General features: G+C 41.7%; 1 protein-coding gene across 3 annotated transcripts in view; it reads right to left on the bottom strand.

Annotated features, from left to right (window-relative positions):
- The window catches only part of fut8b (fucosyltransferase 8b (alpha (1,6) fucosyltransferase)), a 125,050-nt gene extending 111,486 nt beyond the window's left edge, over nucleotides 1–13,564 (bottom strand). Inside the window, exon 1 of one of the 3 annotated variants that reach the window (XM_023275135.3) lies at nucleotides 13,345–13,564. The gene's annotated coding sequence lies outside the window, so the exon portion shown is untranslated. Of the gene's footprint in view, nucleotides 1–13,163; nucleotides 13,325–13,344 lie in introns of those variants that run through there. The other 2 variants (XM_055015851.1, XM_023275136.3) reach the window with 2 other exon arrangements.
- Between the last annotated feature and the right edge of the window lie 7,512 nt (nucleotides 13,565–21,076).

The following is a 21,076-nucleotide window of genomic DNA, read 5'->3' on the forward strand; positions in this document are numbered from 1 at the left end:
AGCGTTAAAGTAAAGGTGATCTATGAACCTGACAGGAAGCTAAGCACAGGTATTAGGTTTGGACAAAAGGCCCTGCAGGGTTCACAGCCTTTCCCAACCACAGTAGCGGAGCAAGATGTTACAGCTGAGATGTGTTTTAACCCAAAAACCTCTTCTCCAGAAAAAGCTAAAATCAGAATTTAAATAAAGAAGGAACCAGAACAGTTACAAAGATGAAGGATCTTCTGGTGTTGGAGACTTCCACAGTAAGCTCAACACTGCACCGTGACATTGCAGGAAAGACAGACGACACAAAGCAATAATGAAAAAAGTAACACATGAAAAAGATAAACTTTGACACAGCTTTATATCAAATGTGCATTTCAATTTACCCTCAACTTTCTGATTACTGTTTATGCAAGAATGCATATTTATTTCCTTCTGCAGTGATATATTTTAGGAGGGATGTAGAATATAAAAGTCTATTAGCCCCTTATTGATGAAAAACTACTGTCTCAAGTGTAATACATGTTACTTTTCACTTCTGATGCAAATTATTTATATGAACTGCACCCACAACTAACAAACAACTGCCATCTGCATAGTGCAAGGGCTGGAAATTTCTATTGATATTGCAGTATAAAAGAATTCAATGTCTATACTGCAAAACCTACCACGAGAGTTCCAAATCAATTTTATAACTCAATCAATGACCGAATCCTTGTGAATAGGACTTATCTGGCACATAGAACTCCGCAATATCCAGAAATACCATTAAGCAACAACAAATTGGAAGTCACAGAGCAGTCCAAGAAGAGACATTCCCCTTAAATTCCAATGTACTTGTTGGAAATGTTTCAAGTTACATCTATTAAGATAATGCAGCCATAAATGTATTCTGCAAATGAATTGCAACTGCAGTATATGTCAAAATATGCTGATGTGACGTTCTGTCCCCATTTTGCAGATGTAGCTCTGTGGTACTCTCTTTTGTCTTAGTCTCAGGTGTAAATTATTGAAAACCCACTATGAGGATCACTGCAGCCAGACGCCTCAGTGATTCCTCTGCAGAATAAACTAGTCATGGGACGTGATTTTAAAATGTAGCAAATTAATTACAGGCTTTGTAATTAATTAATCACATTTTTGTCAAATAGCAATATTTGACACAACAGGCAAAGTTTTTCAACCCAAATAAATTTTGGCTGACGACTGAACCAATGATGAATAGACATATATGTGAACTTAAACAACAAAAATGCTTCATTTATATTTATCTGCGCATTTTTCATCTACATTCACAGATTTCTGCAAACTCAAAGTGAAATTATAGCTATTATATTCAACATTTAAAGACTTTTTGTAAAGTGAAGCACTTTCAATGTCTTGAAAAGACACTGGCTGAGTACGGTGTTAAGATTCTAGTTTGCCGATGTAAAATACCACCCTGAGTCTTTGCTGATGTTCTTTACTAAATCCACAACAACCATAAAGGAGAGTTGTGAGAAAAGAACTAAAAAATAATCTATTCTCAGATACTTCCCACTGTTCATCATTATGTGCTCAACAATGCATTCCAGGAGTTATTTCGTGATGGTTATAATTACTATTCATTGTACCCACTTTACTTCAGCTGTCCTCATCAAATTTGACTTCAGGTAGTGATTTCCTGTATTTCCCAGAGTGCCTTTAAACAAACTCAACAGAATAGGCCTGACAAGCTGAATGCAACATGCTGTTATATTCAGCTGTGGGTTACAGACCTATATGCAGGACAATATGATTTTTTGGACATTACAACACAACATGTCTTTTAGCTGTAATGCATTCTGATCTTTTGAGGCCTCTTAACAGCCTAATTAAGAAATGTATTTCTGAGAGTCATCATTTAGGATGTTTCAACATAAAGTAATGGTTTTTGTCAGTTCAAACATGCTACAGACTGATATTTGGAACCAATTTCCAGCTGTGTTTCAAGCTAAAATCTTGATGTCAGACTTTATATATACACACTGATCTATGCTTTACAATATTTATAGTTCAGCATTATTAACCTATTATTCATGGCATTTAATTGGACATTGCTTGAGACCACAGATCGGTGACAGTTGACAGAGAGATGGCTGTACTGCAGCATTGCATTTTAAAATCTTATCTTGTCTGGAAAAACAAAAAACAACAAGAAAAGCACTCAGAGAGCGCAATACTCCGCCAAGGCTGCTCAATCGTATAATTTCCGACGGATAAGTCCGCAGCAGTGGAGTTGCAGCAGGATCACAATCATGTGATCGTCTGCAGGCAGCTGACGTAGTGTTCACTTGTAGTCATAGTTACAGTGACGCCGTGACGACTATAAGCCACATCACTGCCAAGATCTAATCACTTGGTCCTTGTGTCATTTCGGATATTCCCTGTCCCAATCTGTAAGTCCGATTTTGAGTAATGTTACACACAGATAAACAGACAAACTGACAAACGTTCGCCGATCGTCACATAACTCCGGTGGCACATTCCTTGGCTGAGTAAAAAACAGTAATACCATTAATTACAATGTTGCTGAATATTTTGTATGATAATTGGCCAGGCAGATAATCATTTGACCTCTAAAATAATAAATCTTTTTGTTTGATTTTGAAACCAGAAATGTATAATTGGCAATGGCTTAAAAGAGAAAAATCTGACATGACACACTGATTTGGTCAGTTTGGTAGAGACAAGGGTACTATCATCCAATTGACCTGTGTATTTTTACAGTGAATATTCATGTCTGCAGCGCTTGAAAGCAGATTTTGCTGTATATTCACAGTGTGATTGCTGCCTGATTGCTACCCTGCTGTCTTCCAGAACACCACGCTGTGCCAGGTGATAGGACTCCCACAACGGAAATTCAGTCAGGCCAATCCTTTAGGATCTCTCACAATCCTTTCAGCCACCGCCCTACACTAACAACCATCAGTAACACACACTGCAAAGGCCACACACACACTTACAATGAACTCTTTGAGAGATATGGAGATGGACACATGCACATTAAGCATCTCACCTCTTCTGAACTTGGCATTGACGTCAAGGGGCTTAAAGCCACAGGAAACCACTGAACTAACCCTCTTCCAGCTACAATTTAAGCTACTCAGTTTACCTGACCCCACATTCTGGACTCTAAATGGAGGTCACCAGAGATAGATTTGCCCCATAAGGAACAACAATATAACAGCTAAAGTCCACAAATACTTCCCCCCAGCCAAGACCAACAAACCCTCCAGGAAGCAGATATTTAGCAGTCCTCATGTGTGAGGGTAGAGGTGGAACGGCTACTGGGAATTTCAGCTTCCAGTTAAAAACAGTATAATATCCACAAACATGAATGCGGAGGCAGGCCTGTCACACAACCTTTTTACCGAAGTGTGGGAAGTGCGCCCATTCTGTCAGATGAGCTCATAGTCTTGTTCTCTTCTATTCCTATGTGTGTGTGTGTGTGTGAGACTGTGTGCGTTTTTGTGGGTCTGTGCATTCTATGTTCTGGCCGCAGAATGAAATTGGTCCATTGTCATTCTATCATCCTGATATCGAGCATCAGTGCTCTGGCTCTCTTATATTTTTTGGGGTGAGGAGAGTTGGGTTGAAAGGGTGAGTCTGATGTCGGTGATCTGAGTGTTTGCGCCTCAAGCTGCACAGCTGTTTCAATTACTACCTCTCTCTTCTCTCCTAATTTTTCCTCTATACCCATCTGCCACTTCTGCACTCCAGATCTGTCTGTGGGCTGTAGATTCAGGAGGCAGGAGTCCAAAGCAGGTTTAGATCTGGTTTTGTTATACGGTGCAGGGTGCATAAGATCCAGATAGCACAGTATCTTGTCTGGAGACTGAGAATTTTTAGCAGTGTCTTTGAATCCCTCTAGCCCTCCTTGCCTGTTCTGATCCTGGCCTTAGCTGTGGACTCAGAGGGGCTAACAAGGCTGTTTGTTGAGCCATGGGCACAGACAGAGCATGAGAGGATTCTGTGGCTAGGTGGATGGCTGGGTGTGCTGTTTGTGTCCCCCTGTGAAACCTTGAGCAACTTCTGATGAGATAAAAATTCTCACTGTGTCATACACATATCAATACAATTATTCATGCAGAGAAGCCACTACACTATGTTCTAGTGCTAAACATTCACAGAGATACAAACCTAGAATAAAATCATAACATATATATAGAAAGAGATGCAAATTAATGCAACGGTACAAAGTAGACTGTGCAACAATGAGGTTTAAGTGCCTTCTACTGAAAAGGAGAAAAAAAAGGGGAAGGAGGGAATTTAAGTGCTGCATGTGGAAGGGTACATGCCTATTTCTAGATGGCTCCAATGAGCCGAGAAGAAATGTCGTAAGACCCACTTCCCAGCTTAGGCTGCAGCAGAAATAATTCCCTGAGACACAGCAAAATTAAGCACACATAAGTGAGTATGCAGATAAAATGCACATTCTATCTGATGATGCTCTGCAAACTGGGCAGCCTTCCTGCAGGGCCAAACAGTGCTAGGGCAGCACACTTTTAGAGAGGAAGTCCAGGTCAGAACCCCTGGTCACAACAACAGCAGCAGAAACATGGCACACTCAGAGATAGTTCTCATATCAATTCTAACACACATTCAAACATCCTCAAAGCCCCCTTAAGATAGCTGCAGTTGAAGAATCATGTGATCTGGTACCAGTTTTTGCATAAATCTAATTTGATGCCACATGGCCAATGGGCCAAGCCTCTATTGTGTCAGTCTGACTGAACCCCTATTTGTAACTCCAATTCTTCACTCCTATAGACATTCAACTGAGTAAGACAGGTAGACAAACAGCCAGATATTTAGACAGGCCAACAGACCTTCTGAGGCCTTTTCTTTTTCTGCTACTGGAGAATGCTATCAGCCTGGATCGGGCTAGCCTGCTGAAGCTGAGCTTCTGCTGCCTCACTGGCTGGTCGGCTTTTTTCCATGGAAACCAGCCCAACACTCATCCTGTGATTGATTCGTACAATCTCAAGACAGACACTATGTCTTACAATACAGATAATAACAGTCCTCCGGCAAAATGACAGCAGGAGAAGTGTGATGTAGAAAGGTCTTTTTCCTACAGATTTTGCCCTTTAAAAAGGCTGCTTTCTGCAGGTGTATAAAAAAGTAGAGACTAAACATTTGCTGCTCACTGTCTATGCAGCTGGTAAGCCCTACAGTCCCTACTCTTATGCACAAGACATTACTTACTCCAAAAACTAATTAACATCCTAATAGGTTAATGGCTATTTTCTCATCTCCTAACTGCTGTATCCAGGAGCCTAAAAGATAGCGGAGATGTAAAATGAACACCAAACATCTCACATGGAAAATGCCAGACAAATACCAAAACTGGTCATACAGAGATTGTTCACTGAACCACATTCACAAACCAGCTATTCTTTATCTTTCATGTCTTTACAGGATAAGTCTCTAATAATAAGACTCAAAATGGGTTTGTGTCCATGTATCCATATACATCTATATCATATATCTTTTCAATGGCTTCTGCTCTATTTACAGTACATTGTCTGGCACTCAAATACCCTGCACAGAGATTAACAATACCAACAAAACAATGCTTCCAGATGAGCCTTCCTGTTTTGGTAACATTGTTACTGGATCTTGCTACAAGCATTGCTGTGTCTTGCATAGCCTCCTCACTTCAATGTTCTTTGTGTTTCTTGAATGAGGCCCCAAAACTAGTAACGTGTCTTCAAAATGAGTTGTTTGTTTCCTCCATTTCTCTATTCAGCCTTCTCTTCACACGCATCTGATGTTTTTAGAAAAAGGAAAAAAAAAATCTATCTGGGACAACAGGGTGGTGGGGGGTGAGGGTGTATACACAGCACACTGAAGCCAATACCAAGCATTATACACACACTGTACACTGAGCCAAAACACTATCATGCTTGAAATTAGAATGGCTTTTCATGCAAACAGAGGCACTTGCTGTGCAGGTGACAGGCTGGTATTACAGACAAAATTGCAATGAAAAACAAATCCAACTGGTACTTTAAATAAAACTCCACTTGGCAGTGACTTGCTGCACTAAACCAAACAGCGAACCGGTGTTTGCCACGTGACTAGTGCATACCTGTAGGGTTGTCAAGGTTAACCGGTTTTACAATAACCACAATTACAAATAGATATTCGTCACATTTTTCACAACCACGATTATCCGTAGAAAAGCCTCGCGAGAGGTGCAATGCAAGAAGCGTGAGCTGCGCTGAGTGGAGAGTGGAGAGAGAGTGGCTCCTTGGCCTGTGCGCGCGCTCCTGTCTAATCGGCATCACTGCGCGCACACACACAGACACACACACACACAGACACACACACACACACACACACACACACACACACACACAGAGAGAGAATTATATGATCAGTTATGACAGATTCTTTACTCGAAGTGTCCCTAATATTGTGGCCGCTGTGCGCAATGACGTTGCCAAGATGGGACTGTCCGCCGCACGCGCGGTAACTGTCGGTTCCGAAGTCAGCGGTCCGGCGGCCGGGCCGCCCCAAGGACCCCCCATGCCCCGGGTTTCCTCCCGGAGCCAAAACAACCGGCGGGTTGGGAGCGGGCAGCGGGGCTTCCCGGACCACACTCCCTGCTGAGGGGACCGGGCCGACAGCATCTTCGGAGGAGGGCACGGGCTTCCGGAGCCAAAACAACCGGCGGGTCGGGAGCTCCGGTTCCCTCCTGCGCTCCCATTCCCCACCCGCCGCGGCCCGCCGCCTTCCCCTCCCCTGCGGACGCAGGAAAGCAGCCCGGCTGCGACGGGCGGGGAACGGGAGCGCAGGAGGTAACCGGAGCTCCCGACCCGCCGGTTGTTTTGGCTCCGGAAGCCCGTGCCCTCCTCCGAAGATGCTGTCGGCCCGGTCCCCTCAGCAGGGAGTGTGGTCCGGGAAGCCCCGCTGCCCGCTGACAGTGGTAGTGGAGGAGACAGTAACCTCCAGGACAGGGAGGCTGTCTGTCTGCCTGGACCTCCTGTCAGACTCTAGAGTTTTCCCTGGGAAATGATCCGGGTGTTTTGATTAATTGTTGTAAAATTAGTGGTGAATTGTTTATATAAACGTTTTAGTAAAAATAAATAAGACTCCCATTTATCCTTTTTTCTGTAGTTATATTGTCTAAAATTGTGGAGGATTATTTAAAGCTTAAAATGAAGGGTTTTTAGAATCTTTAAATGTATTCTTTTTATGTCTTTTTGTTTTGTTTGATTTACAAAGTAAACACTACGTTATCAACCATACATTAAATTGCAACATTCCATAATACATAAAAGTCTCAAAGAGGCACTTCACTAGAACCAATAAATACATATTGAACATAAATAAGTAGTAATTATACATCATTTACAAGATTCCCAGACTGAATAGTTGCTGTAATGTGCCTGCCAGTTTTTGTAAGCATATTTTTGTCTAAATTAAGGCAGTATTTGCTCATTTTTTTCCTACATCATATAAGCAGCAGCACTCATATATAAATAGAGCATTTAAATCCAATCCATGTGATCAGTATCGGTAATCGGCATTCAAGGATGATCGGTATCGGTGATCAGCAGCAAAAAACCTGATCGGCACATCCCTAATTATTATTAATATTATAGAGAAAACAGCACAGTTTTTAATGCCAATCTTATAATTTTATTTTGTTTTAATGATGGCAGCTAAAGAAGCCTTTAAGTTCCTCAAGTTAATGACAGTTTTGTAATGCAATTTGCACTTTTATTTACTACACAGATGTGTTGGAACAATTTATTTTATTTTATAAGAACAGTAAATGTTTAAAAGTTTAAGTATTATTAAAGAGTTTATTTAAATACAAACACTGGGTTTTTTCTTTCATAATGTCGATAATCGTGAATAATCGTAAAATCGCAATATTTCCTTCCACAATAATCGTGGCTCAAAAAATTGAAATCGTGACAACCCTACATACCTGTTAATTACAGTTAAGACTATGCAATGAGTCACCACCCATTCTTGTTCACTGCACCACATATAACCCCTATGGCCAAGCAAAACTATGTTTAATGAACAATTTGTCAAAAATGAAGACAGATAGTGGCATAAGGCATGGATGGTGGAAGCACTAAGGGCAGACAGAAAAAGAGAGGGAAATAAAAGAAGTAGAAAGAGAAAACACAGGTCAGCTTAAGGGAGGGGGGACTATTTATCTAGAAAACATGTTCTGCGCTATTATAGATGAAATATGATGCATTTCAGTATCTACATGGTAGCGAAGTGAGATCTGTCCAAGGCAATCAACACAAGAGGATAAGACGACACAAGCCACTGTGTCTATAGCGTTCTGCAAAAACCTCAGACCTACCAAGTAAATTGCAAAGGTTACTTTGACTGCCATTGTGACTATGTGACTCAAGTGCTTCATGAAAAATTATTCAACCTTGAATGAACTACTCCAATTAAATTATTTTTACTTGGCTGATAAAAATGAGTCCACCCTGGCTATGCCTATTCAATTCAAAAATGGTGAGGTCCGGATCAAAGCAAATGGTTGCCAAAGCATGAGTCACTTTGCTCGATGTAAAATAACTGGCCCGACAGTTTGCAGCAGATGAGATTTAAGCAGGCGTCTATCTAAAGCACTACAGTTGCAGTCACTGGAATCCAAGACAGAGAAGCCTAATGCTATACAATGCTGTCACTGCAATATGCAGTATTTGCCCCTGACAGAAATCTTCTATTTTTTGCATATTTTTCACATTTAAATGTTCCAGAACATCAAAGTAAATAGTAATTGTATTTATCTAATATTAGACAAAAATAACCCACAAAACATAAAATGCCTTTTTAAAATTACGGTTTATTGATGAATTGTTGAAAACTTATGTCACTCGTGTGAAAAAGTAATTGCCCCTCTGGACCTAATAATTGGCTGGTCCACCCTTGGCAGCAATAACTGCAGTTAAATGTTTGTTACAGCTTGTGATCAGTCTTTTACATCATGATGGAGGAATTTTGGTCCACTCCTCTCTGCAGAATACTGTAGTTTTAATTCAGTCACATTAGATGGTTTATGAACATGAACTGCCCTTTTGAGGTCATGTCACAGCATCTCAGCTGGATTCAAGTCTGGACTTTGACTTGGCAACTCCAAAACCTCAATTTAGTTGTTTCTGAGTCACTCAGAGGTGGACTTGCTTGTGTGCTCTGGGTCATTGTCATGCTGCATAAACCATTGGTGTTTGAGCTTTAGGTCAAGAACTGATGGTGGATATTCTTCAGGAGGATTTTCTGATAGAGAACAGAATTCATGGCTCTATCAATTATGACAAGTTGTCCAGGTCCTGTGGAAGCAAAGCAGCCCCAAACCATCACACTACCACCACCATGTTTAACTGCTGGTATGATGTTCTTCTGTGGAATGTAGTATTAGCTTCATGCCAGATGTAAAAGACCCATGTCTTCCAAAACGTTCCACCTCTGACTCATCAGTCCACAGGATGTTATCCTAAAAGTCTTGGGGCTCATCCAGATGTTTTTGTTTGTTTGTTTGTTTGTTTTTGCAAATGCTGGATGAACCGTTATGTTCTTTTTGGTCCTGAGTGGTTTGCACCTTGCAACTCTCCCATGATACCATTTTTGTCCAGTGTCTTCCTAATTGTGTAATCATGTAGACCGATCTAAACTGAGGCCAGTAAGGTCTGCAGATCTTTTGATGTTCATCTGAGTTCTTTTGGGACCTCCTGGATAAGGTGTTGATGCATTCTTGGAGAAATGTTGGTAGGCCGGCCACTCCTGTGAAGGTTCACCACTGTTCCATGTTTCTCCATTTGTGGATAATATCTCTCACTGTGGTTCTCTTGGAGTCCCAGAGCCTTAGCAATGATTTTGTAACTCTTTCCAGACTAATAAATGTCAGTGACTTTGTTTCTCATCTGTTCTTGAATCTCTTTAGCATGTGGCATCAAGTGCTACTTTTTGAGACACTTTAAGCTACTTCACAATGCCAGACAGGTTCTATGTAATGAAGTTTAGATTCAACAAGCCTGGCAGTAATCATACATGGGTGTATTTGGTGAAACTGAACCCAGTTGCCAAATGAACATGGTCATTTGGTAGATTGGTAGCTAAGGAGGCAATTACTTTTTCACATAGGGCAAGGTGGGCTGGACTGCATTTTTCCTTCAAAAATAAAATAATCAGCTAAAAACTTTGTGTTTTCTTGGGCTGTCTTTGTCTTAAATAAACTGTTTGATGATTTGAAACCTTTAAGTGTGACAAATATGCAAAAATAGAAGATTTCTGTAGGTGGGCAAATACTTTTGCATGGCACTGAATACAGCTGTTTCCTTATTTATGAATGAATTAGGCACTCAGTAACTCAATCAATTTGCTCCCATTACTAAGGCTGAGTTTATTAGATAACATTAATGATTCATTAGTTGTCCGTAGGTGCTGATTTTCTCCCTTGTCAGCAACTACAATTCAAATGAGAGTACAATGGATATTGACTGCAAATGGATCGAAACTCAAGGATAATTGTGGCACTATACAACACTATGAGCTAATAATTTATCATCAGACAATATGCAGTCAAAAAAATCACCGTCTGCTTCACAGAGATGACATATGTCTTGTAAGATGACTACATTCTTTAAAGTGATATTAAATAATAAAAGTATGCAATAAAAAAAGCCATACTTCATCTGCACTATGTTGTAAAAGTATTGGGACGTCTGCCTTTAGACGCACATGAACTTTAATGATATCCATTCTTAATCCATAGGGTTTAATATGGGGTTGGCCCACCCTTTGCATCTATAACAGCCTCAACTCTTCTGGGAAGGCTTTTAGGAGTGCATTTATGGGAATTTTTGATAATTTTTCCAGAAGCGCATTTGTGAGGTCAATCCCTGATGTTGGATGGGAAGGCATGGCTCTCAGTCTCCGCTCTAATTAATCCTAAAGGTGTTATGTATTTAGTATCAAAAAAATGTCATGAATGGATTTATTGCACAGGTGGTAACCTATCATGGTACCATGCTTGAATTCACTGAGCTCCTGACAGTGACCCATTCAATTCAATTCAATTCAATTCAATTCAATTTTATTTATATAGCGCCAATTACAGTCAAATTGTCTCGAGACGCTTTACAGAACCCATATGCCTGACCCCCAGAGCAAGCCAAAAGGCGACAGTGGCAAGGAAAACACCCTTTTAATAGGGAAAAAAACCTCGAGCAGAACCCGCCTCTAATGTGGGGGGACCCATCTGCTTGCTGGCTGGGCGGGTTGAGAGGGACAGAAGAGGTAGAGAGGTAGAGGGATAGAGATGGAGGATTAGAGGTAGAGGGGTAAAGGGATAGAGGTAGAGGGTTACAGGTAGAGGGTTACAGTTGGTGGGAGAACAACCACACATCTGAAGCATCCAGCTCTGGGACCAGGGACACTCGGAGAAAGGACACAGGCAGAAACAGAGTGAGTGTAATGCAATAATGGTATATATAATAAATACGTAGGTAGTTAGAGAAGGGCTTAGTGCATCAAGAGAGGTTCCCCAGCAGCCTAGGCAGCATAACTAGGGGCAAACTAAAGGGACGTCAAGAGGGGAAGTCAGTTGTGCAAATGAAAACACCAGCTCACCCCGTCAGGGTCCCCCAGTCAGCCCTAACTATAAGCTTTGTCAAAAAGGAAGGTTTTAAGCCTGGTCTTAAAAATTCTTTCACAAATGTTTGTAGAATAAGTCTGCATGCCTTGGTGCTTGATTTTATACACCTGTAGCCATGGAAGTGATTAGATCACAGAGGGGTGTCCCAACATTTTTGCCAATATAGTGTATATAACAAATGGATTTCATGAGAAAGCAACAACATAGTGCGCTTACTTTCCATTGAAAGGTCAGAGCAAGTTTTTATCAGTTACGTCTTTTATCTAAAGTAAAGCCTTTTTTAAATCGCACTGACCTTGAAAGGATTATTCAGGCTTTTATCAGCTCACGAATAATAATAACTAATTTTACTGTTTGATTTTAACTGGAAAGCACTTTGGTCAACTTTGAGTGTTGTAAAGTGCTGTAAAGTGCTCTATAAATAAATCTTCATTGATTGATTGATTGATTGATTGAATTTGTCACATCTTTATGATATGACATATTCAATGGAAAATAAGTGAGTGCAAGTAAGTTTTACGGTTTGCTGTTAACTGACATGCTTTCATTTTGTCGTTTTTAAACAATGCTAACAAAGCTGTGGGTTTGCATGTGAGCTGTACTTATGCCACCAGCTGCTTTCACATCACTGTCAAGGCATACGTCCTCTAATGGGAGACCTTTCTGGGAATTGAACCTCTGACTGACCTTAACGGCACAGTCTATCAGAAGGCGAGGTTCGTAAAGCCTTTGTATGTGTGTGTGTGTGTGTGTGTGTGTGTGTGTGTGTGTGTGTGTGTGTGTGTGTGTGTGTGTGTGTGTGTGTGTGTGTGTGTGTCGGTGTGTGTCGGTGTGTCTGTGTGTGTGTAGTGTAAACAGAAATCACCCTCCCAGCTCCCTCTGACTGTCCTGATGTGATGAAGATGAAGCCGTTTTATTCTATAATCTCATATCAGAGGCCTTATTACACACTATCCACACCTCCAGATACTGAAAACAAACTCACGCCTGGCTGTGGCGCTTATTACAAAGCTATTCCTGATACTAGCAGCAGTCCACTGAGGCTGAAAAGGAGGCAGCTGTTTCTCCTAGCCGCCACACACACGCGCGCGCGCGCGCACAATTACACAATGAGGAAAAAGACATTGGATTATATACATACTTATCAAACCCCTCAATGTCGTGAGTCTATATTTTCAGTGCGAGGGTGGAGGTCGAGTCCATTACATTCCCATTTAACGGTACGCACTCATATATGGCCCGACAAACCGAAAACAAACGCACATCGACATACAGCTAGCATATAGGCTACACGATTCTAGCCCTGTTACTGCCTTCAGTGCCCAAGCAAACCGCTTCAGTACCCGGTCATTGGCTGTCCCCGGCCCGGTAATTATGCCGTCTTAAAAAGGTTTCATGCCAATTACTCTGCTCGCTACGCGGATATCAATTTGGTTCGAACATGCACACTTGCTTCCCCTTAACGTGAATAAGCAACAAAGGAGGGCGTGCGGTCGTTATTCACACTGTAACGTACCTCAGCATGATGGGAACATCGATGTGAAGAAAAAATTGCTACATACTGTGACCGCTATTTGCTCGACGTGAGCCCATCAGCGACGCAGTCAACAGGCCGGGATATAGGAAGGAATCTGTGGGCTGTGCACTGCTCCGCGCTTCTATGTTTCCGCCATGCAGGAACGGTTCTTATCACCTACCTTGACGTGATACAGTGGCTTCCAGAGGCATCTGAGCAGGGTTGCGGAGGATGATTCTGCCGCAGCGGTAGCCGGGGTGTGAGGCTCCACAAAACGGAGTACAAAGGCTGCAGCGGAAGCAGGAACTAAGGGGATCCTAGAGCTCTAAGTGTGAATCCGGCCGTCCGAGCAGCTCTGTGGGGATCAGTCTATGGTGGGATCTGCTGAGTGTCATCGCCCAGCACGAAGAAGAGACTTCACATCCCCCACAACGCTTCAACGTAATAGGTTACATGAGCTTAGAAACACACTCACCTCAAATGTGACGTTCATAGTGTCATTAAAATACTAGCTCGTGAAATGCACTTGACTGTAGCAGGTTGCAGATAATAATAATAATAATAATAATAATAATAATAATAATAATAATAATAATAATTATTATTATTATTATTATTATTATTATTATTATTATTATTATTATTATTATTTGCTGTGCAATATCAATGTCCTAATCGTAACTTAACACTGCGAACTTCCTTGCTGTGAGAGTTATAATTATTTTCTTAATACCAAATTATTACTATCAAAACACTACAGACAACAGATGGCTGGGGTCTGAGTTTAAATTAAAGATTGAATATCTGAGAACTAAAAAATAGTTGTGGATTTTTTTTATTTATTTATTTATTTATTTTATCTAAGTATTGTGAGGTACATGTCGCTAATCTAGCCTAATTGAAATAGACTTGAGTTTAGAGCTGAAACAAACTACCTTTCAGTGAAAAGTGCCCTTCATAATTTTTCATGCATTTTTTTAGTGATCTTGTTTGAACCAGCAGTTGATAATCCAAAGATGTGGAGTGCTCTGTTATGCTTTACAATGTGGAGCATCCTTATATTTGCAAATTGTTGCTTTGAATTTGTTTTCCAGTTCATGCTTCACTTGATTTTATTTTATCGTTTTCTCCTCTTAATAACTTTGTCGACGAAAAAAATTGAGTCTGTGTCACTGCACAGAACTTGTGCAGCGGTTAAACATCGGATCATGTATTTTGAAGGCTTGGCAGTGTGATGTCCTGACTGTGTGCACCTTTGCTAACTTGACTCTGATGATGCAGCTACAGTCTGTGCAGACCCTGATGAGAGTCAGAGGGAGTGGAAGCTGCCCTGCGCCCACTAGTGTTAGGTTGTTGTACTGCAGTTGTGCTCAGAGTGACATCTTATACAATACAATACTTTGTTGTCCCACTTTGGGAAATTTGTCTTGGACTCAGCAACTGTGCCATAAATAGTCACTTTTCCCCATCACCTTCATGGCCGTGTGCACCAAACAAGCCAGTTTGGTTTTCAACTTTACAGTAAGGTTGCCATACCAGGCTGACATCCCATATCGGACCAAGCTCTCCAGTACCGCCTGATAAAATAAGAACATGATGCTTTTGTCCACACCATACATACTTTACATACTTTCGGCCTGTGCAGGAAGTACAGTCTTTGCTGTAAACGGGAACACACGCTTTCCACATGGACGTTCCAACTAAAAGAGCTGTTTAAGTGAACTCCAAGATATTTATATGAGCTGACCTGCTCAATGGGTGAGTCATGTATGACAACAGGACAGTAGTCCTCCACTGATCTCGGGTCTAAGATCATCTCTTTAGTTTTTTGAACATTCAAGATAAGATGGTGAGCATCACACCATTGCACAAGTGCTACATTTAGGTGAACTTTGATTTCTTTCGTTTTCTTTATTATGGTATGGTGGCAAGGTCTTTCTTTGTGTGAAAGAAAGCAAAACATTGAGACATCAAGTAATACCAAATATAATGGAATGTAAGGCAGTGATGATCGGACATTCTGTATTTCTTTAAGACATTTACTGTGGTGAACAAAAGTTTACATACACTTGTAAACACATGTACATCTTGGCAGTCTTGAGTTTTCAGTGACTCCTATGACTCTGAATTTTCTATTTAGACTTTCTTTTTTTTTTCCTTTTTAGCACTGTTGATGTACAGGGCTGCACAGTGGCTTGGTGGTCAGCACTTTCGCCTTACAGCTAAAATATCCACGGTTCACGTCCCGGCCTTCCCGGGATCTTTCTGCAGGGCTATGCAGAGACCTTTGGAGGGGCAGGTGCTCAAAGTTAAAAGGGGGCACACAGAGCACGAATTTGAAACACCATACAGAAACATACCTTATAATATAACTGGCTGAATTGTAGCTACCCATATTCATGAAGAATGTAACATGGAAGCATGGCATACCATATCATTGTTCACACCTCATATCTTTGTTAGGGGGCAGTCTATGTTTGACTGATGGGGTACATTGAACAGCTTCTGTTCTCAGTAGAAGCTGTTCAATGGGGGTTGGTGAGGAGGCTGCTGCTGATATCACTGGAGGTGGGCTGTATTGATCTGAAAGTGTAGACATTCTCAGTGGCGCAATGGTTAAGTCCCAGGACTACTGATCAGAAGGTCAGTGGTTTAAACCCTGATGTGGTCATAAGCAACATTTCACAGTGCTGTAATGTATTTTTGACAAATTATTATTTTGAAGTTTAATTTAGATCACCATTAGACACTGGACTGTTTAACTGTGGCTACTCTTCCTGGAGTCCTTGCTTTTAAATGTCATACCTTTTCAAGACATATACTGTATAGCCACAGATTTGCTCCATGGGTGCTGATTCATAATCTGCCCTTTATTATTCGCAGTGCTAATAATAAAGTTTTAAAAAAAAATGATATAGAAATCATGTATCTAGATGTATTTATGCTTTTATTCAGTTTGACTATCCACTTTGTGCAAGACAACAAAGTTTAAAAGTTATATATTTTATATTTATGCATATTATATTTAATTTGTCTTTATATACAAATGTTATAAACAAGTACTGATATCTTTAAATGAGAGGTTGAGAAAATCACAATTCAAATTCTTCTAATTATTATTGTTATTGTATTTATACTGCAATAGTCCAAAATTATTTGAAAATGCATGTACATAATTTTAGTGAAATAGCATAACATATACCTCATTGCCTCTAGAAACACAGGAAACACACTGCAACTCACTGACAGTAAAATAATACATCTCTCTGATGCACTTTACCCATGACAAAACATACAGGAACAAACAGATGCCTGGCATACTCTTCCCCCTCAGCATGCTGTGTGTGATTAACTAGCGGCTATAACTGATGAGAGGTGTGTGCAGGGTCTCACACACACACACACACACACACACACACACACACACACACACACACACACACACACACACACACACACACACACAGGATGCTCACTTCACTTTGTCAGTCATCTTGCAAAAATACACTGTGCACAAACGAATACCGCTGCAAAACCTCCTCACCATCAGGACCATCAGTTGTTGAAGTTGAATTGTAATACTAATAGAAAATTCCCTAAAATTATAAAAACAAATAATATTTTATATCAAACCAAGAGTTGTACTATGACGAGGAGGAGAGAGTTTATGGCTGCATTAAATTTGGTGACACTACATAAGAGTTAAGTTACTGATTTTTTTTTTTTTTTTTTTACTAAAAAAAATCCTAAAATTGTGAAAAAAAAATTTATAACAAACCAAGAGTTGTAGTATGACCAGCAGGAGTCAATTGCTGGCTGCAGTAAATTTGTTGAATATTTGTGTCTCTTCGCTGTTTGCAGCGGTTTTGCATTTTGCAGACGGTCCCTGTTCACTTGTCGCACAGCCGGCTGCTCATAGACACCAATGTTATTTCTGCAGCTTGTAAGACAGCGACTTTTGATTAAACTGGGCTTGTAGCACATTGTCTACCTTACAACGATGAAAAAGAGGCATCGTTTATGTTTAGACAACGTATATTTAATGAGTTATTGATGCCGGAAGTCCGAATTTGTGAATATCTTTCCGACTTTACCGAACTGTTTTATTTCCTGACGTCGCCGTAATTCGCTGGCTTCATGCTGTCATTTGCGAGCATTTCACCACAAATAACATAGTTCTGTCTTGTCCTTTAATAAAACCAAATTTAAGGTAACTCTGGAGGTAGAGCTGGAGTTTTTAGGTACTGATGAATCTTCACCCGTTTTGCGTTTGTCAGACACCGTTTCCGTCAGTAATTTTCTAACTGCACACAAACTAATGAATCGGGATGAACTAGCGAGCCGACCTGAAGAAAGACCAAATAAATGTGTTTTTAAAATGCTTTATAGGTAGCCTTGTGATGACACAGTGAGTCTGTTACTGATTTTATCCAGAATGTAAAAATCTATTTTTTTTATAACATCACAGCCTCAGAGCAGACAAAGCTTCGCGACCCCCCTCAGATCTCTGGCGCCCCCCCTGGGGGGGCGCGGACCCCAGGTTGGGAACCACTGCTCTAGACTAGCGGCGCTAGCGCTGAGCTACAGGGCACGTCTGAGCCCCTCAGGGCAGTGAGTAAGGGACGTCTACGTAGATCATGTGACTGAGGGTAGATCTGAATTATTATTTTTTTTATTTTTGTTTTATTTATTATTTTGGGCCTCAAAGACTTTTAGACACACACACAAACACACACACACACACACACACACACACACACACACACACACACACACACACACACACACACACACACACACACACACACACACACACACACAAAATAAAAAACAAAATTTAAAAAACAACTTTGACAAAATGGCACTTTGGGCATCAATGATCAAAGGGGCAGGTGCTTCAGCCCCCTCCGCCCACCCCCAAGTCATGTCTGTTTTATATCGCCATGGACTGAGAGGCTGTCATGAAAGAAAGAAGATCTTCCTTTAGAAATGGCACCTACAGGTTTAACTGAAGATTGCTCATATAGACAAAGAAAAGGTCTTCTCGAGGAAATTTCCATGATCAGATGAAACACAAACTGAGTTATGACTAAAACTGGAGGACGGAAGGCAAGGCCTTTAACCCCAAGAATACCAAACTTAACATCAAGCATGGTGTGGTGGTATTATCATGCTCTGGGGCTGTTTTGCTGTCGGTGGAACTGGTATTTTATGTAAAATAAATTGACTAAAAAAAGAAGGAGAATCACCTCCGTTTTCTTCAAAGCCTAAAATCATCAGCCATAACGTGGTCTTGGATGCAGTTGGATGTTCCAAGAAGACAATGACCTCAAGACACGCACTATAAATGTTAAAGAAATGCCTAAATTAGGCCAGAATTAAGAGTTTGGACTGGTCAAGAACCTTTTGACTATGATGAAGAAACAAGTCTGTTTCAGAAAGTCTACAAATTTAGTTAAACTGCACCAGTTTCGTGAAGTGAATACAAAGATACAATTGAAAGGCCAAGATGGCGCCGGTGTGTTTGGCCACTCGTCTGTCGCTCTCCATTTGGTTGGTGTTTGTTGTGTTTCTGTCCTTGGCACTCGATGGGTTGAGTCTCTGCTGACATATGATCAACAAACTTTGTTGGAACTGTGACATAAAGTTGGATTTGTGATTGATTTTAATAATGGTGGCCACAAAACTTTGCCCCCCGCCTTTACGGGGAATCCCGGCTTACCTGCTCCGGACACCGAACCTACCTCCTCCACGGAAGCGTCCCGCCGCCGCGGTAAATGCAGGTGAGGCAGGTGAGGCAGGTGAGGCTCAAGGCCTACCTGGCGTCCACGTCCTCAGCGTCGTTCACTTCCTGGACAAGACGAGGCACATTGTTTTCCTTCAGCGTGCCCCAGCGCTTCCTGGACCCTGTCGCCTCCTGCCTGGTGCCCGTCACCTGCCTGGATGAGAGATCCCTGCCACGTCGCCCCTGCTCTCCTCGGCTTCGCCAGCACGGAGTAAACCTCCGGAACCTGGCGACACTGCAGCGGGGCGCCCGAATCCTCGATCCACCCATTGCTCTCCCCGCCAGGATTGGCCTGGTGAATGCCAGATCACTGGCAAACAAAGCTTTTATTTTGAGGGACTTTTTCTGCTCCCGGAGCCTGGACTTCCTCTGTGTGACAGAGACATGGATCAGCGATGGTGAGTGCAGCGCCCTCGTTGATCTAATCCTGGATGGCTGCTCTTTCTTCAACTCCCCGCGGACGTCGGGCCATGGAGGAGGAACGGCCACTGTTTCTAATAATGACTTTAGATGCAAGCAGCGTGCCGTTCCTTCGTCTTTCTCCAGCTTTGAGGTGTTGCTATTTGAGGTTGGCTGGTCGGACCGGTGCTGTGCGCCGTCATCGATCGGCCTCCCAAGTACAATAAGGACTTTTTAAAGGACTTCTCAGATTTTCTGGCTGGTATCATCCCCAACTATGATCGTGTCCTAATTGTTGGTGATTTTAATATTCATGTGTGCTGTCCTGATAAGCCACTGGTGAAGGACTTTTTAAGTCTTATTGACTCTTTTAATGTGGTTCAGTGTGTGTCGGGTCCCACACATGAACATAGACACACGTTAGGCCTGGTTTTGTCTTATGGATTGTCTGTGTCGAATATTGAGATCAGTGATAACGTATTCTCTGATCATAAGCCTGTGATTTTTAATGTTGGCTTTTCATGTGCTGTTCTTAAATCTAGCGCTCCTGCTTGGCACTGTCGGGTTTTTAACTCTCTCTCTGCCGGTCGGTTCTCCGCTGCTTTTAATCAACTTTGCGTCCCCGCTATTTTATCCTCTGTGGATACAGAGGAACTCAGCTCATGGCTCCATTCTACCTGTCAGGGTATTTTAAACTCCGTGGCTCCTTTAAAGACTGCACATCGTAGAGCAAAATTGGAGCCCTGGTTCAACGACGCAACTAGAGCAGTCAGGAGGGAGTGTCGTAGAGCTGAGCACAGGTGGAAGAAGGACAAGCTGCAAGTGTCGTTTTTAATTTTAAAAGACTGCTGGAGGATTATGTGGTTCTTGTTCTTCTGGATTTAACTGCTGCATTTGACACAGTGGACCACAACATTTTAATATCTTGTTTGCAGCCCTCGGTGGGCATTAGTGGTAGTGCACTGCAGTGGTTTAGGTCCTACTTAACTGGCAGAACTATGAGTGTGAGCCTCGATATCTTTGAATCCCCCCCTGCTCTGTTGTCTTTTGGGGTCCCGCAAGGTTCAATTTTAGGGCCTCTCCTTTTTTCCTTATACCTACTTCCTATGGGATCCATCCTTAGGAAGCATGGCATCGCCTTCCATTTTTATGCGGATGACACACAAATTTAAGTGCCGTTGAAAAAGAAAGACTCTCAATCGGTCACACCGCTTCTGTCCTGTCTTGATGACATTAAAGCCTGGATGGCTTTAAATTTTTTACGTTTTAACGAGACGAAAACTGAGGTAATGGTGTTCGGTCCCAGTGGCCCTTGTGAGTCTCCCCCTGTTGACTTGGGCCCCCTGGCTCACTATGTTAAGCCAGTGGTTTCCAACCAGGGTTTTAAAATGGACTCTGATTTTAAACTTGACCATCAAATCAGTGCCATGGTGAAGGCTAGCTTCTTTCACCTGCGACAGTTAGCCAAGGTGAAGCCCTTTCTAACACCAGAGCACTTTGAAATGGTGATCCATGCTTTTATCACAACCAGATTGGATTATTGTAATTCACTATACCTTGGAACTAGCCAGTCTGCCCTAGCGCGTCTCCAGTTGGCTCAAAATGCTACTGCCCGTCTTTTAACCAGCACTCGAAAATATGAGCACATTACGCCTGTTTTAGCTTCCCTCCATTGGCTCCCCATGCACTTTAGGGTTGATTTTAAGGTTCTTTTATTTGTTTTTAAAGC

This window comes from Amphiprion ocellaris, chromosome 12, assembly GCF_022539595.1.
Source record: "Amphiprion ocellaris isolate individual 3 ecotype Okinawa chromosome 12, ASM2253959v1, whole genome shotgun sequence".
Classification (NCBI taxonomy): Eukaryota; Metazoa; Chordata; class Actinopteri; family Pomacentridae; genus Amphiprion; species Amphiprion ocellaris.